This window comes from Ranitomeya variabilis, chromosome 4 (assembly GCF_051348905.1).
Source record: "Ranitomeya variabilis isolate aRanVar5 chromosome 4, aRanVar5.hap1, whole genome shotgun sequence".
Lineage (NCBI taxonomy): Eukaryota > Metazoa > Chordata > Amphibia > Anura > Dendrobatidae > Ranitomeya > Ranitomeya variabilis.
This window is the reverse complement of record NC_135235.1, coordinates 23816527-23824588: the sequence shown is the minus strand read 5'-3', so window position 1 is coordinate 23824588 and position 8062 is coordinate 23816527.

The window sequence follows — 8062 nt, the reverse complement described above, 5'->3', positions numbered from 1 at the left end:
CGTAACTCACAAATGGAAAAAAAATGGTGTCCTCCTGATCGCAGCCAGAGCGTCAAGACAGTCGGTATCCAAGACCATTTGCCATGGGTGACTGTGCCGCCATGTAATGCTGAGGGGTGCCAGACATTTTGGCTTTACGTCCCTGTTGCTTCACACAAGCCGAATCTTGCAGAGCCATCTGCTCTGCAGTTTGCAAACCAACACTGACACACCCAACCCTTTGCTGCAGGGATTTTTTTAAATGAAATCCATGACCATGAGTCACTTGTAACACCCGGCCTGGAGGGAGCGAACTGCCCCACTACCATCCTGTAGTTCGCTCCAAGCCCATGCTGGGTTTTCTTAAATCTGCCTTGGGGAAATAGCTTGTCCAAGACCAAACTCCCTTTTATTCTGCATTGCAACCACAGCTATATCTGTGACTGCAATACACTCCCGCGGCCTCAATACACTTCTATGTGCATCCTGGGGGATACATAGCGTCCCTCGCATATAATACCCATCGCTGCCTCACAGCAAGTGAAAAAGAAAAACTGCTCATCTTTACCAACTTTTCGAAAGATGATCAAAATTAGAGTATATGAACATGGCGGCCAGCTGCATTGGCTTGAAGAATACTCACAAACTGGAATATTCTTCAAGCCAATAGAGCTGGCCTCCATTTTTCTGAACCATAAAGGACCATCAAAAAGTTGAAAAAATTAAAAATCCTTATATTCACCTCATTGCTCACCTCTCTGGCCGTTATGCTCCTCACCATCACCCATCCGATCATCGTTGCATCTTCTGATCCCCGCGGCTTGTGCTAAAATCTCCGGTGTGATGGGACTGCTGACTCTGATGAGGCCTGGAGTGGCTATGCGCATGCACGTGTAAGGTCATGGTGCTCGTTGTGATGTTATGACAGTGTGAACTTTGGCGCAGAAAACCTTTGGTCTTCAACAGAGAAAGAAGTCAAGGATCAGAGTGAGAGGACCGGGGATTTCATCCACAGCAGTAGGGCTCAGAAGATGTAACAAGGACCGAACAGGTGAAAGTGGGGAGCGTAGGGTCGAGGGAGGTGAGCGATAAGGTGAGAATAAAGATTTTTTTTCATTTTTGATATATTATGTTTATTTTCCTGAGAGACCCCAGAGTATAATAAGGTACATTAAATTCTCGGATAATAACTTCACCACAAATTTAATTTGCTGGAAGAAATATTATGCAAACGGGTGAATCCGAGTTTTGCCTGGTCCACTCCTCTATTGTTTCCACTGACAGACTTGGTTTAAACTATTCCAATTAAACAGCACCTTCCACTTGCCATAAATATGCATTTTTTAACCTGGTGTAAATTCTGCTGCTCTCCTGAATCTGGGGTGATTATTCTCTCTCTTTGTGGTATATACAGTAAATCTAGTATTGTTATCCAAGTGGTTGTGGTGCACGGAGAAATGTTGAGCACCACACCCATTTGGCCAACAAGACTAGTTTTATATACAGGGACAGAGGGGGCCATATCTCTGAAACGGAGAAGTGCACGAAAAATAGATTACACTCCACAGATGAGAGAAAGAGAACCCAGGTGGCCGTAAGAACTTACAGTATAAAAGGAGAGACAGAGAGAGAGGACTCCACTGATCATAAGAGCTTACACTGTACAGGAGAGAGAGGACCTCACTGATCATAAGAGCTTACACTGTACAGGAGAGAGAGGACCTCACTGATCATAAGAGCTTACACTGTACAGGAGAGGACCCCGCTGACCATAAGAGCTTACACTCTACAGGAGAGAGAGAGGACCCCGCTGACCATAAGAGCTTACACTCTACAGGAGAGAGAGGACCCCACTGACCATAAGAGCTTAAACTGTACAGGAGAGAGAGGACCCCACTGACCATAAGAGCTTACACTCTACAGGAGAGGGAGAGGACCCCACTGACCATAAGAGCTTACATTCTACAGGAGAGAAAGGACCCCACTGACCATAAGAGCTTACACTCTACAGGAGAGAGAGGACCCCACTGACCATAAGAGCTTACACTCTACAGGAGAGAGAGGACCCCACTGGCCATAAGAGCTTACACTCTACAGGAGAGAGAGAAGACTCCGCTGACCATATGAGCTTACACTCTACAGGAGAGAGAGGACCCCACTGACCATAAGAGCTTACACTCTACAGAAGAGAGAGAGGACCCCACTGACCATAAGAGCTTACACTCTACAGGAGAGAGAGGACCCCACTGACCATAAGAGCTAACATTCTACATGAGAGAGAGAAGACTCCGCTGACCATAAGAGCTTACACTCTATAGGAGAGGACCCCGCTGACCATAAGAGCTTACACTCTACAGGAGAGAGAGAGGACCCCACTGACCATAAGAGCTTACACTCTACAGGAGAGAGAGAAGACCCCGCCGACCATAAGAGCTTACACTCTACAGGAGAGAGAGGACCCCACTGACCATAAGAGCTTACACTCTACAGGAGAGGACCCCACTGACCATAAGAGTTTACACTCTACAGGAGAGCGAGAAGACCCCGCTGACCATAAGAGCTTACACTCTACAGGAGAGAGAGGACCCCGCTGACCATAAGAGCTTACACTCTACAGGAGAGAGAGAGGACCCCACTGACCATAAGAGCTTACACTCTACAGGAGAGGACCCCACTGACCATAAGAGCTTACACTCTACAGGAGAGAGAGAAGACCCCGCTGACCATAAGAGCTTACACTCTACAGGAGAGAGAGGACCCCACTGACCATAAGAGCTTACACTCTACAGGAGGGAGAGAGGACCCCGCTGACCATAAGAGCTTACACTCTACAGGAGAGAGAGGACCCCACTGACCATAAGAGCTTACACTCTACAGGAGAGAGAGGACTCCACTGACCATAAGAGCTTACACTCTACAGGAGAGAGAGGACCCCCCTGACCATAAGAGCTTACACTCTATAGGAGAGAGAGGACCCCACTGACCATAAGAGCTTACACTCTACAGGAGAGAGAGGACCCCACTGACCATAAGAGCTTACACTCTACAGGAGAGAGAGGACCCCCCTGACCATAAGAGCTTACACTCTACAGGAGAGAGAGAGGACCCCACTGACCATAAGAGGTTACACTCTACAGGAGAGAGAGAGAGGACCTCACTGACCATAAGAGCTTACACTCTACAGGAGAGAGAGGACCCCACTGACCATAAGAGGTTACACTCTACAGGAGAGAGGGGACCCCACTGACCATAAGAGCTTACACTCTACAGGAGAGAGAGGACCCCACTGACCATAAGAGCTTACACTCTACAGGAGAGAGAGGACCCCACTGACCAAAAGAGCTTACCCTCTACAGGAGAGAGAGGACTCCACTGACCATAAGAGCTTACACTCTACAGGAGAGAGAGGACCCCACTGACCATAAGAGCTTACACTCTACAGGAGAGAGAGGACTCCACTGACCATAAGAGCTTACACTCTACAGGAGAGAGGACCCCACTGACCATAAGAGCTTACACTCTACAGGAGAGAGAGGACCCCACTGACCATAAGAGCTTACACTCTACAGGAGAGAGAGGACCCCACTGACCATAAGAGGTTATACTCTACAGGAGAGAGGGGACCCCACTGACCATAAGAGGTTACACTCTACAGGAGAGAGGACCCCACTGACCATAAGAACTTACACTCTACAGAAGAGAGAGAGGACCCCACTGACCATAAGAGCTTACACTCTACAGGAGAGAGGACCCCACTGACCATAAGAGCTTACACTCTACAGGAGAGAGAGGACTCCACTGACCATAAGAGGTTACACTCTACAGGAGAGAGAGGACCCCACTGACCATAAGAGCTTACACTCTACAGGAGAGAGAGAGGACCCCACTGGCCATAAGAGCTTACACTCTACAGGTGAGAGAGGACCCCACTGACCATAAGAGCTTACACTCTACAGGAGAGAGAGATGACTCCACTGACCATAAGAGCTTACACTCTACAGGTGAGAGAGGACCCCACTGACCATAAGAGCTTACACTGTACAGGAGAGGACCCCGCTGACCATAAGAGCTTACACTCTACAGAAGAGAGAGAGGACCCCACTGACCATAAGAGCTTACACTCTACAGGAGAGAGAGGACTCCACTGACCATAAGAGCTTACACTCTACAGGAGAGAGAGAGGACCCCACTGACCATAAGAGCTTACACTCTACAGGAGAGAGAGAGGACCCCACTGACCATAAGAGCTTACACTCTATAGGAGAGAGAGGACTCCACTGACCATAAGAGGTTACACTCTACAGGAGAGATAGGACCCCACTGACCATAAGAGCTTACACTCTACAGGAGAGAGAGAGGACCCCACTGACCATAAGAGCTTACACTCTACAGGAGAGAGAGAGGACGACACTGACCATAAGAGCTTAAAAGAGTGACATTGATGGACAAAATGTAAAGTTCTCGCTCTTGGAAGGCAGTGATCAAAAAAGCCTTACGAGTTAAAGAAAATCATTGGATATTGCCAGAATATTTTTGAAGCTCTCGTCCACCAAAAAGCAGAATTTCCAGATAAGGCTGAAGTCAGAGCAATGGTGCGGAGAAAATACAAAGTGAAATCAGGACGGTTCAATCAATAATGAGAGCGGATTTCCAGTCCTCCCGATGGACGGCTCTTACCGGTGGCATCCGGGAGTCATCGCCCATCACCACCTGAGCGGATACTGAATGCCCTCTTGCAGCTGTCAGGTCCATTACTCCTAACATTAGGGGATTTGACGTAAATAATATTGAAGAATCGTTGATATTATAAAAGAACTGTCAGCACTCATATTGGGTTGGGTTGGTGAAGACGACACCATAAGTTCTGTTTGTCTTCCATATCCCGGCAGCTGTGCCATTAAGGATTCTCTCACTAGATAATTTCCTGATACAATTACATAATTGACGCCACCACAGCGATCAGCTATGATTTGTATAAGTGCCCAGCAACAAGTGCTTAGCTTCCCTGCAGCGCCACCACAGGTGAAATGAAGCACTGCACAGTTCTCACTGAAATGAAGGGCAGGGTCCTCCACGGTGGCAGATGCTGCTTGTAGCCATTCATGGTCATGAACCCTAACAGAGTATTTGAAACAAGGATTTTTCAAACCAGAAAACTCCATAAAAGTGCCTCCATTTTTTCCAAACTATTCCACATGTTGTAGCTATAAAAAAAGGGAGGAGGGACAGAAAAGGAGACAGAAAACGGGACAGATTTTTCTCTTTTTCTTCTCTTTTTTTTGTATTAAATAATCATTGTTCTTTCAACAAACCTTACATGAATCAGTAGTACAAGTGAATATAAGAAACTTTCTAATATATCTTATTAGAGAAATCTGCTGCTTTATCCACTTAGGAGCCATCTCTTCCCCAACCTTCACCTCCGGAATGCATCATTCACTTGAAAAAAACAGTCAAATTCCCTTAGACTGCCAACTCACTGAGCAGTCAGATTACAGCTGCTTATTGAGGTATGTGAAATTAGGAGGGGTGGAAAAGAAGCAGAGTGAAAGAGAAACATCACAGACACACACAGAAGGTGCATGTGCTGTACAGTAAGTATTTTATCTTATCCTAGAGTTTGTTTCACAGTAACACGGCTCAATACTACTATATAATGTCCTCCATGCAGTTGCTGCTTTCCAGTTCTTATCTCACCCAAATTGGATTCTCACCTACATTGCTCAGTACCACTGTTTTATGACCTTCATACAGCTGCTGCTTGTAGTGTTTATATGACCCTAGAGTTGGATTCACAGCTGCTCTGCTCAGTACTACTGTGTAATGAAATCCATACAGCTGCTGCTTTCTGGTGTTTGTATCACCACCAGAGCTGGGTTCACATTTACATTGCTCAGTATTGCTGTTTAATGACCTCCATACAGCTTCTGCTTCCAAATGTTTTCTTCACCCCAGAGCTAGATTCACAGCTACACTACTCAGTACTGTTGTATAAGGTTTTCCATGCTGCTGCTTCTGAACAAGTGCTACATAAAGACAGGATAGAAGGAATCCCTTATGTTTGAGTATGCTGTGCTATGAATTGGAGACATCAAAGCAGCTAGTCTCTATCCACTAGCTCATAGGCAACAGAAAACTAGAGAAAGAGCCAACAGATGGGAAATCTAGTGAAAAATGCAGAATACAAGTCATATAACGGCCAGAAATAGTGTTATTCTTCATGCGCACACAGACAGTGCCATGACCGGGTTTTGAGTTCAGTCTACCCCTTTCTCGGTCTGGTCATGTCAGGGGTTAACTTTACTCTGCCTCATTCTGGGTTCAGGGTTGCTATTTATCTCTGCTGCATCCTGCAGGCGGTGTCAGTTATATTTTCTGCCTACGGCGAGAGTGTCTGACTCTGGTGTTACTCTGATTTGTCCTGCTGCTTTAGCTGACTTCGCTCGTGTCTGTTCCCTCTTCTCTCCCCGTCCTGACAAAGTGTTCCCCTTAGTATTTCGATTTCCCGGTGCTTGACTCGGCTTAGATCCTGACCTGACTTTGTCTCTTGCTTCTGGTACTTCGGCTTCTGACTGGTATTGACCCCCCTGGCTCCCGCTGACTCTGTATTTGGTGTTATCCTTTTGTACTGCGTTACTCTCTAGGTTTTGACCCGGCTTGTTTGACTTCTCTGCTGCCACCTGGTGGTAGCCTAGCTGCAGCGCTGCAGGTCTGTTCTGGCAGACTTGCAGTCCTCCCTCCACTCTTTTGCCACGTAGTGGAGTTGGCATTTACCTGCAGAGAGCAGCGTGACACACAGGACAGGCACAGAAAAGTCACCAGAAATAGCAGATACACTTTGAGACCAAGTTCAGTATTTTCCATCAGTATTTGTAAGCCAAAATCAGGAGAACAATTAGAGGTAAAGTATAATAGAAACATATGCTCCACTTCTGCATTTATCACCCACTCCTGATTTTGGCTTACAAATACAGATGTAAAATACTGACCCAATACTGATTGTGTGAACATGGCCTTAACGTGACTGTAGCTTTATGACTTTTACGTGTAAAGCACCATGTGGAGACTCTAGAGAAGGGACATGAGCGTCCATCGCAGGGGCAGAGAACGTCTCCGTCGTACATTTTTCCCATCGGCTTTCGATGCTTAGAGGTTTTGTAAATAAGAATGATAAAACTGTGTTGATTTGCAATAAAATGACATTTTCAGCCCATTTCTCTGCAGCGATGCAGCTTTGTGTTTTCCCTAGGTGATTTATGTTGTTCACTTTGCTGATTGGTCTGAATCGATGATTTACAGGACTACAGAATATCACGGCAAACCGTAGGAAAGCGGAGAATCACAAACTATCTGACCCCATGGTGATATCTCATCAATTATTGACCTCTACAGGCCACGTGGAGCTGCCGGTCATTCCCGGAGACCGGAGGGTTCTTGTGATAGTTGCTCTCTTTGGATCACGCCATGGGGCCCTTTACAGAAATCTTTCTCCATTTATTTCTCCTTAAATAATTTATCACGAATGAGAACAACAGACTGGAAATCGCAGGGATGCGAGCTGACGGCTGACAACGAGCCGAGCGTGCGCGGGGTCAGAGCGCGGAGACTGGAGGGAATCATCGTCGTCTCGGGATCATCTGCCGAAAACAATTTGCTACAATTCCGAATTCCAGCAGTTGTTTTCCATATGGGTAAAAGTAGCGCTGCTCCTTATCGGGGGTCCGCTGTCCTGATTTTTCTATATTGTCTTTTGCCATTCGGGAAGGGCCTTAACGAGGTGTTACACTACTTTATCATTGATGGACTATACAACCCTATACGGTGCCGATCAGCTGATCCTGGACCTGACCAGTTATGGAGCTTCACAACGCAGCTCCTTCAACACTATAGTGACCATGGCCGAGACCGGCACACCTGCCATCTATTCCAATCAATGCGCAGCACCCGGCCGCGGCCACTGCACAGCAGAAGAAGCTGCGCTATGCAGCTCCGTAACCGGTCAGTCCCGGCCGACACCGAGAACATCTGGTCAGTGGGGGAACCTGGTGATGCACCCTCACCGATCAGACACTGATGGCCTATC